This window comes from Mesoplodon densirostris, chromosome 11, assembly GCF_025265405.1.
Source record: "Mesoplodon densirostris isolate mMesDen1 chromosome 11, mMesDen1 primary haplotype, whole genome shotgun sequence".
NCBI classification, from domain to species: Eukaryota; Metazoa; Chordata; class Mammalia; order Artiodactyla; family Ziphiidae; genus Mesoplodon; species Mesoplodon densirostris.
The window spans coordinates 15,301,395-15,311,972 of NC_082671.1; the positions used below are offsets into that span (position 1 = coordinate 15,301,395).

At 35.2% G+C, this 10,578-nt stretch overlaps 1 non-coding gene across 1 annotated transcript; it reads left to right on the forward strand.

Annotated features, from left to right (window-relative positions):
• The first annotated feature begins 10,161 nt into the window (after positions 1-10,161).
• Positions 10,162-10,234, forward strand: TRNAR-UCU (transfer RNA arginine (anticodon UCU)). The gene has a single exon. It is a non-coding gene; the product is annotated as a tRNA-Arg (tRNA).
• Positions 10,235-10,578: the final 344 nt, after the last annotated feature.

The window sequence follows — 10,578 nt, forward strand, 5'->3', positions numbered from 1 at the left end:
TAAGATGACAAAGAAATTGCCTATGCAACTTCTCTATTTCAATCGATTAAAACTTAGTCATAAGGTAAACATAGTTGAAAAGGAGGATGGACTAAGTTAAAATCTGGAAAGTGTTTCTTTTAATGAAAGAAGATAAGGAGAATGGATACTGTCAAAGTTCCATGGATACTGTTCAGTCCATCAAAGGGCACTGAAATGCTCTGTTTAGACCTGATTTGGAGAAGATACTCTCAGAAAGGACTAGAGACAGAATAAAGTGTGAAATGTATAGTGAAAACTTTCCTCCTTTAAGAAAAGTTAGAGAGAGGAGTACTCTAAGGAGACCAAATGGAAAACCTGAATGGAGTGGGAAAGCTTTATTGCCTTAATAAAAATGACCCTCTCATGGTTCAAGTGTTAGACAGACTAAGTGATATGGCACATTCCATCAATCAACAATCATTTAATATTGGCTGAAAATACATACTCTGTTCAGGCTGAAAACACATTTGTTCAGACTGAAAAAGACCAACCCTCCAAGAGCTGATATTTCATTGAATGAACATATATTAAAAACACATATTTTGAAAAATTTTTAGAAATTAATTTCCAAAACTTCTTTTTCACTTTCCTTGCATTCTGTTTAATTATCAATTTCTTTTTCTTTGTGCAATTTCCCTTATAGCCTACAAAAAATCATCAAAAGTGCTCATTTGAATCTGTAAGTTATATATTTTTCTACCATTTCTACGCATTAATTACTTTATTCCATATGAGCTATTCTGGTGCACTCCTCTGAATAAATGCTCCCAAGTTGTTCTGGGAATCAGTGTGAAGACAGAAGCTCCATAAATGATGGCAGACTACTGGCAAAATTATTTACTTCCTGGAAAGCAAGCAATTTTATTGAAAATCATTTTATGCTACTCCCTTCTCACCTCATCATTTAGAAAATAATGTCAAAATTACATTCAACCGTATGCTAACACATATATATGGAATCTAAGAAAAAAAAAAAAGGTCATGAAGAACCTAGGGGCAAGACGGGAATAAAGACACAGACCTCCTAGAGAATGGACTTGAGGATATGGGGAGGGCGAAGGGCAAGCTGTGACAAAGTGAGAGAGTGGCATGGACATATATACACTACCAAACGTAAAATAGATAGCTAGTGGGAAGCAGCCGCATAGCACAGAGAGATCAGCTCGGTGCTTTGTGACCACCTAGAGGGTTGGGATAGGGAGGGTGGGAGGGAGGGAGATGCAAGAGAGAAGAGATATGGGAACATATGTATATGTATAACTGATTCACTTTGTTATAAAGCAGAAACTAACACACCATTGTAAAGCAATTATACTACAATAAAGATGCTTAAAAATTATATTCAAATTACTTTAGATACACAAATTTGTCAAAGCAACATTTATTCTATCACATACCCTATTTTCTGTCCATTCTTGTTACCAATGGACCAGAATTCTCACTTTACATTACCTCTCAAAGAAACAAAACACTTCCTGTTATACCCTGTGTAGAATCTGTGGTTGGTGTTTATTACATCTTTACCATTATGTGAAAACAAAGATGTGTGTGTGTGTGTCTGTTTATATACCTGTGAAGGTTTACAAATACATAGAAAGTTTCTGAGAAAATAAAAACACTGGAAGCTATTGAGTTAAATAAATAACATTTTGTTCCATTTTAATGTTTAATCATGTAAGTGCATTTCTTTATCATTATAAATTTAATAAAAGTAATTTAAAATTAAGTTTACAATAAAACCTGTAAAATAAGCATATATATTTCATTTAACAATCATGAGTTTGTGTACAAATTAATGAAATAAACACCATCTGGTGAACCTGCTTAGTTAACACTATATGACTACAACATAGCAGTTTTGATGGTATCAGTTTTGAGAAAATAGTGCTCCTTCATGTTCTATTTGTGGGCAATGACAAATAACTAGATACTTTGCTTTTCACCTATTTATCATTATATAGAGAGTGAACAATATGAGTTCTCAAGATTTGAGGAAAATATCAGCTTTTACCAGGTAATTTTAAGTCCATAAGCTTATATTGACTGACTACTATGTTTTAAGTATGGTGGTACTTGTAGGATATATAAAAAGAAGAAATTCATAGTGTCTGTTTGTAGGTACAACATAATATATGTAGGATATGTACATGGTTATTAAGCAGAATAATATTATTTATGCTGTTAGTTATATAAAATTAGTTTTAGAAAACAGAGGAGAGATGACACTGACCTTGAGGATCTAGGAATTTATAAATCATGTGCACATGATATAAGTTTTGAAGAGTAGGGACAATTTAAAAATTAGAAATGTAATGAGAAGTGATGCCAGGATTATGGTGGCATAAGTCCCTCCTTTTGGCTTCACCCCACGCCCAACAACTAAAATTGTGCTTCCATCCACAAACAAAAGTGCCTCTATGGGAATGGTGGGATCCAACATGCTAACAACACATAGGGAGTCTAACTCAGGGGTCCCCAATCCCCGGGCTGTGGACTGGTACCAGTCCACAGCCTGTTAGGAACCAGGGCACAGAGCAGGAGGTGAGTGGTGGGTGAGTGAGTGAAGCTTCATCTGCTGCTCCCCATCACTCACATTACCACCTGAACCATCCACCACTGCCCCTCTGCCACCCAGTCTGTGGAAAAATTGTCTTCCACAAAACCAGTCCCTGGTGCCAAAAATGTTGGGGACCACTAGTCTAACCCACCTGTGCATCGGGAAATAGGCAGACAGATCTTGGACCAGACTGTGGAACTAGCAGGAGCCTGTTAACTGATTCAGACTCTCTTGCCTCTGGCATGTGAGCACCTGGAAAACACTTCCTTGGGAAGCTACCCATGGATGACAGAGACTTTGTAGAAGTCAAGATTTCCACAGGATAAGTTTCAGTACTCAGTGGAGAAAAAAAAAAAAAAAAAAAACAAGTTTGGAGACATTGGAGTGGGTAAAGGAACTTTGACAGCATCTTCCCTCTCCTCAAGGGGGTACAACTTAGAGCTAGAGGAGGCCCATGATCTCTCCCATGGGGTAAAGAGAGAAAGTGAATGAATGCTGGAACTCCCCATCTGTGTGGGATGCTGCTAAAGAAATCCACTTCTATCCTTCTGGGCCCAGAGTATTAAAGCAGGAAATCCATGGCTTGGGGGAAGAAAGACATCAGGAAATAAGCCAGTGAGAATATCAGAGGGCATTAAAGGGACGCTGTCCCTGTTGTGTTTTGGGCTCTAGCAATAAGCACACTCACAGCCTCTTAGGAAAACCTTACCTAAAGATCTCCCAAATTGCCCTGCAACACCACCAATTCCCTGGTGCTAATCCCACATCTCCCTTCAATCTTTAGGTAGCTCCCTGTGCATGATCCCAAGGGTGCTCATGAGAGCAAGCTCAGGTAGACAGGGAGCCTTTACAGAAAACAGGCCAGGAGTTTCAGGTAGGTAAAGGAGAAACCACGATCTTGAGCTTTATTGCCAACAACAGGAAAAAAAATAGGCTTCCAGCAGCAGGCCTGGTGAGTTCTAAGAACTAGAGAAAACATACAAGCTTAAGAATTTTGCCACAAGAGAGAAAAAGAAGTATAGAACCAACATATTCATGTTCAAGGCCAGAGGAAGTCCCAGAATATATAGCAGAACCAAAAAAAGTATCTCTCACCTGAAGGCAGCTAGTAAAGACTGGGGGAGGTGGCTGCTATTTCAAATGTGGAAACAGCAACACAAAAATCCAAGGAACATGAAGAATCAAGGACTCAGGCCATCACAAAAAAATCACAATATTCCTCCAGTAACCAAAGTCAGTGACACAGAGATTTGTGACTTACCCATAAAGAATTCAAAAAAACTTTTTGGGAAAATTTAGTGAGCTATAAGAAAATACTGAAAGACAATTCAACAAAATCAGGAAAACAATGTGAATAAAATGAGAAATTTAACAAAGGTAGATATCATTAAAAAAATAACCAAACAGAAATTTTGGAGCTGAAGAAGTCAATGAGTGAAATGAAGAATGCAATAGAGAGCATCAACAGCAGAATAGATCATGTAGAAGAAAGAATCAGTGAGTTAGAGGATAAGAACTTTGAAATAATGCAAACACAGAAGAACAAATAAAAAAGAATAAAACAGAGTAAAGAAAGCCTGTGTGATCTATGAGATACCATCAAAAGGACCAATCTGAATCATTGGAATTCCAGAAGAAGAAAATTTGGAGAAGAAAGCTAAAAGTATATTGAAAGAAATGATAGCTGACTACTTCCCAAAGTGGGGAGAGACTTGGACATCCAAGTTCATGAAATTAACTGATCACCTCATTTTTTCAATCTAAAATGACCTTTTCCAAGGCACAGTATAATAAGATAATAAAAAATAAAAGAAAAAGAGAGAATCTTAAAAGCAGCAAGAGAAAAAGATTATAAACTACAAAGGAATCCCCATTAGGCTATTAGCAGATTTGTCAGCAGAAACTTTATGGGCCAGGAGAGAGGGATGATATAGTCAAAATGACGAAAGAAAAACACTATTAGCCAATAATACTCTATCTGGCAAAATTATCCTTCAGAAATTGAGATCTTTTAAGACCTTCCAAGACAAACAGAAGCCATGGGAGTCCATCACCACTAGACTTGCTTTACAAAAAATGCTGAAAGTTCTTCAAGCTAAAATGAAAAGACACTAATTAGTAACATGTAAACAAAAATTTACAACACACTGGTAAAGGTAAATATATAGTCATATTCAGAAAACTAATTTTGCAACATGGTGGCGTATTAACCTCTTCCCTATAGTATAAAGATTAAAGGTAAAGACTACTAAAAGTAACTATACTTATTAATATTAGTTCAAAAATACCCAATATAAACAGAAGTAAATTGTAACAACAAAAACATAAAAGTGGGGGGCATAAAGAGTAAGGTTTTTATATGTGATTGAAGTTAAGTTGCTCTCAGTATAAAATAGATTCAAATCAGTAAGATGTTTTATGTAAGCCTCATGGTGATTACAAAGCAAAAACCTATAGAAGATTCACAAAATATAAAGGGAAGAGAATCAAACATACCACCATCAAAATATCACCAATCTGCTAAGGTAGGCTGCAAGAGAGAAAGAAAGGAAAAGTGGAACAACAAAGTAGCCAGGAAGCAATTAATAAGATCCCATTAGTAAGTCCTTTCCTATTAATAATTACTCAAAATATAAATGGATTGAATTCTCCAGTCAACAGACACAGATGGTTGTTTAAAAAAAAATTGACTCAATTATACACTGCCTACAAGGGACTCACTCCAGCTTTAAGGATACAAATAGGTTCAAAGGGAAGAGATGGAATAAAGATATTCCACACACGTGGAAACAAAAAGAGAACAGTGGTAATAATACTTCTAACAGATAAAATAGATTTTAAGGCCCAAAATAATGATAAGACAGAAAAGGTCATTGTATACTCATAAAGAAGTCAGCTCATTAAGAAGGTATAACAATTGTAAATATGTATGGACCCAACATTAGACCACCTAAATATATTAAGCAAGTTCAAACAGATCTGAATGGAGAAGTAGACAACAGCACAATAATAGTAGGGGACTTCATTACCTGACTTTCTAATAGATTGTCCAGTCAAAAAATCAACACAGAAACTTTGGACTTGAACCATACTTTAGAGCAAATTGACCTAACAGACATATATAAAACATTCCATCCAACAGTAGAAGAATATACATTCTTCTCAAGTGCACATGGAACATTCTTCACAATAAATCATATGATAGCCACAAAATAAGTCTTAGAAAACTTTAAAAAATTCAGATCATACCAAGTATCTATTCTGACTACAATGGTATGAAATTAGAAATAAACAACAAGAGTAAAGATGGAAAATTTACAAACATGTGAAAACTAAACCACACACTCCTGAGTAATGTAGAAATCAAAAGGAAAAAAATTTTTTACATAATAAAACAAACGAAAATGGAAACACAATGTACCAAAACCTATAGGATGCTGCAGAAGCAATAAAGATTTCAAATAGACAACCTACATTTACACTTTAAAAAACTAGAAGAAAAACAAACTAATGCCAAAGTTAACAGAAGAAATGAAATGACAAAGATAAAAGTGGAAATAATAAAATAGAGACCAGAAAAACAAAAGATCAACAAAACTAAGAGCTATTTTTTGAGAAGGTAAACAAAAGTGACAAACCTTTAGCTAGCCTAAGAAAAACAGAAAGGAATCAAACAAATAAAATCAGAAATGAAAGAGGAGGCATTATAACTGATAGCACAGAAATACTAGGATCATAAAAGATCACTATGAACAATTATATGGCAACAAAATGGGTAACTTAAAAGAAATGAATGTATTCCTAGAAACCTAGAACTTACCAAAACTGAAGCATGAAGAAATGAAGATTCTGAGTAGACCAATAATAAGTAAGGAGATTTAGTAATCAAAACCTTCCCAACACAGAAAAGCCCAGGACCAGATGGCTTAACTGGTGAATTCTACCAAACATTTAAAAAAAATTACACCAATCCTTCTCAAAAATCTTCCAAATTATTGAAGAGGAGGGAGCACTCTTGAACTCATCTTACAAGGCCAATATTACCCTCATACAAAAGCCAGATAAAGACACTACAGGAAAAGAAGACCCTAATCTGATAACCATGGTGCATATAAATGCAAAATATTAGCACACTAAGTTCAACAGCACATTAAAAGGATTATACATCATAACTAAGTGGGATTTAACCTTGGGATGCAAGGGATAAACCTTACATAACATATGCAAATCAATAAATGTGGTGCACCAAATTAATGGAATGAAAGACAAAAATCGTATCATCTCAGATTCAGAAAAAGCATTTGACAATAAACAACATCCTTTTGTCATAAAAACCCTCAATACCTTGGGTATAGAAGAAACATACCTCTACATAATAAAGGCCATATACTACAAACCCACAGTTAACACAATACTCAGCGGTGAAAGATTGAACACTTTTCCACTAAGATCAGAAACAAGACAACAGTGCCAACTCTCACCACTGTAATTCAACCTAGTACTGAAAGTCCTATCTACAGCAGTCAGGCAAGATAAATAGTTAAAGGCAAACAAATTGGAGAGGAAGTAAAATTGTCTTCTTTGCAGATGATATGATTTTAGAAAATCCTAAACACTCAACCAAAACACTGTTGGAATTCATCAATGATTTCAGTAAAGTTCCAGGATATGAAATCAATGTAGAGAAATTATTTGTGTTTCTATACACTAACAACAAAATATCTGAAAAATAAATAACAAAAATCCTGTTAAAAATAGAATAAAAAATTATTAGGAATAAATTTAACCAAGAAAGTGAAAGATCTGTCCACTGAAAACTACAAGACTTTGATAAAAAGAAATTGAAGAGGATGCAAACAAATGAAAGACACAGAGGAATAAATATCCCATGTTCTTGGAAGCATCACACATTCTGATTTCAAACTATACTACAAAGCTATAGTAATCAAAATAGTATGGTATTGGCATGAGAATAGACACATAAATCAATGAAACAGAACGAAGAACCCAGAAATAAACTCTTGCATATACTATCAATTAATATGTGACCAGGGAGCCAAGAATATTCAATGAAGAAAGAATAGTGTCTTCAATAAATGGTGCTAAGAAATTGGGCTAACCACATGCAAAATAAATGATATTAGACCCCTATCTTATACCACTTTCAAAAATGGGTTAAACATAAGACATGAAACCACAAATATATATAATGGAATATTATTCAGTTACAAGGAAGAAGAAAATCCTGCCATTTGTGACAACATGGTTGGACCTTGAGGGCATAATGCCTACTGAGGTAAGTCAGACATAGAAAGACATATATTGTATGATATAACTTATATGTGGAATCTAAAAAAGCTAAACTCATATAAACACAAAGTAAAGTATTGTTACTAGGAGCTTGGAGATGGGGGAATTGAAGAGTTGTTGGCCAAAGGTTATAAAACTTGCAGTTAGAAGATAAATACATTTGGGGGATCTTGTGCATAACATTGTGATTATAGTTAGCAATACTGTCTTATATACTTGGAAACTGCTAAGAGACTAGATCTTAAATATTCTCACAACTTAAATCATAATTATGTGAACTGATTGAGGTCTTAGCTAACACTACAATGGTAATTTGCATTGTACTATATATGTTTATCAAATCATTACATTGAACACCTTAAACTTAAACATTACATGTCAATTATGTCTCAATTTAAAATGAAAAAATAGCTGCTTAGGTTTAGAAGGTAAAAGCATATTCAAGGGTCAGTAAAAAATCTGACACTAATCTAATGACTCCATTATGTGCAAAGGAGTGAGGTGAATTGGAGACAAGAGTGAAGATTTTTTAAATATTGGAAGGACAAACCATAAAGAATTAAAATTGCCGTGTTAAGGAATTTAGATACTGTTTAAAAGTTTACTGCAGAATATGTACTGGAAGAACATCTCCAGCACAATGTTTGAGAACATATTGATAAAAGTGCAGTTAGTTATAGGAAGACAGGACCTATTCCAAATATATAAGTAATGTGAAAATAAAGTAAGAATAAAAATGTTCATAAGTCTCTATCCTTAACAGAAGTGATGTGATCAGTTGGCATAGGGAAAAGAAGAAAGCATATTTGAGAAAAAGACACTTGGCTTTGGGTCCCTAGTGGACCTCTATTGGAAAAATGTTCAGCAGGCAGTTAGTAACTCAGCATATGGACCTCTGGAGAATATTTGGAATTATGGATGTATGTAGGGGAAATAAAGTCATGGAATTAGATGAGTTCTCCATGCCTAGAATGTAGAGCTGTCATTATTCAATACATGCTTAACATTCTACAATGTGATAGTAAGTATGATAGGTAGTTAGGATACAGTGGTGAAAAAAGCAGATGTAATGGCCCTAGTGGAACTTACTGCCTAGCTGGGCAGACAGCAGTAGTCAAAGAATTATACAAATATTCAGATACATACACTGTGATAAGGTCCATCAAATAAATTCTTAGATCTACGGTAGCATAAAGCACTGTCTGAAGTTGATCTGGAAGCTCAAAGCAGGCTTCCTTGAGGAAATGGCCTCTGCACTGAGACTTTTAGTAGGATGAGAGAAATTAACCAGGCAAAGAGTTGTTCCTAACAAAACATGAAACATTTATGATGTGTTTTATTTTTTATTTCTTTTCTAAATGTTTGTTTACTTAGTTATTTTTTATCAGTGTGATGCATTTAAAAAGTCAAATATCACTGAAAAAGTAATGCATTGAGGTAACTGTTGAACATTGTGACTTCCTAAGTTTGGGCAAACAAGAGGCTAAGCAAAAGCTCACAAAGAGAAAAAAAAAATCTGGAGAATGAGATGTTTGCAAGGACTTTGAAAACCTCAAACATACTTCTGGGAATCTAGAAGACAATGCATATATATGCGTACATTCTGTGTGCCTGCCCAGGACTGTATGTGTGTTCAAGAAATAACCAGGGCTATATGATTTCACCTCTGGATAATCTTGAGGTTCTGCATAAGAAGGAAGTGAAGGCTAAGGCAGAGCTATAAACCTCATGGTTGAGTGTGGATAGTGTGCCCCAACACGGACACCTCCACAAAGACTGGGGTACTTACTGGTCCCAGGCATTTCAGGAAACCTTCGTCTAATCAGTAGCTGACCACTATGTGACTAAGCAGAGACTTCAGACCATGTGACCACACATGGCAAAGGATACAGACATAAAAGACTTAGTTTGCAAAAATCACTAAACAAACAACTTTACAGTAATTTTTGTTGTTCCTTTTATTTTTCCTGTACATTGAAAAAAAATCTCAATATTATCCAACTTGCTTTTTTCTTTTTAAATTTTTTTAAGCTCTCTTTTTCATGATTGAGGTTTTCCTCATATTTCCTGTTACCCATGGCCATTTATCATATTAAAGATTAAGACAATGAAAGCTACTTGGAAGTTCTGTATGTGTGAGAAAAGCCTGCTGACAGTCCAGTCAGCTTGGCAGAAGAATGCTAAGCACTCAGAGAGGTTAGAAGAGTAGAGAGCCATGGCATTTTTTCCAAGACCACAAGGGAAGAGCATTCCTAGAAGATGGTCTAGGGACTTCCCTGGCAGTCCAGTGGTTAAGACTCTGCACTTCTACTGCAGGGGGCACAGGTTCGATCCCTGGTTGGGGAATTAAGATCCTGTGCAGCCAAAAAAATAAAATAAAATAAAATAAAATAAAATAAAAAGAATTAAAAGAAGATGGTCTAGAACAGAAAATGCAGCTGAGAGTAAAAAAAGGCAAGAACTTACCAGAGGCTATTGGATTTGACAAAGAAGAGCCTGTTGAGAAAGGAATTTGGCTGTTGAGAAAGGAATTTCAATAGAACGTTAGAGGTGTAAAAAGAATGTCAGAGAATCAGTGAGAGGGTCAGTGGGTGGAGATAGTTTTTCAGGAAATCTGATTTTATAAAAGAGAGAATGAAGATGGATCATTGTTTGAAGAGAAGCCAGTTTTGGTGTGTTTGTTTTGGGCT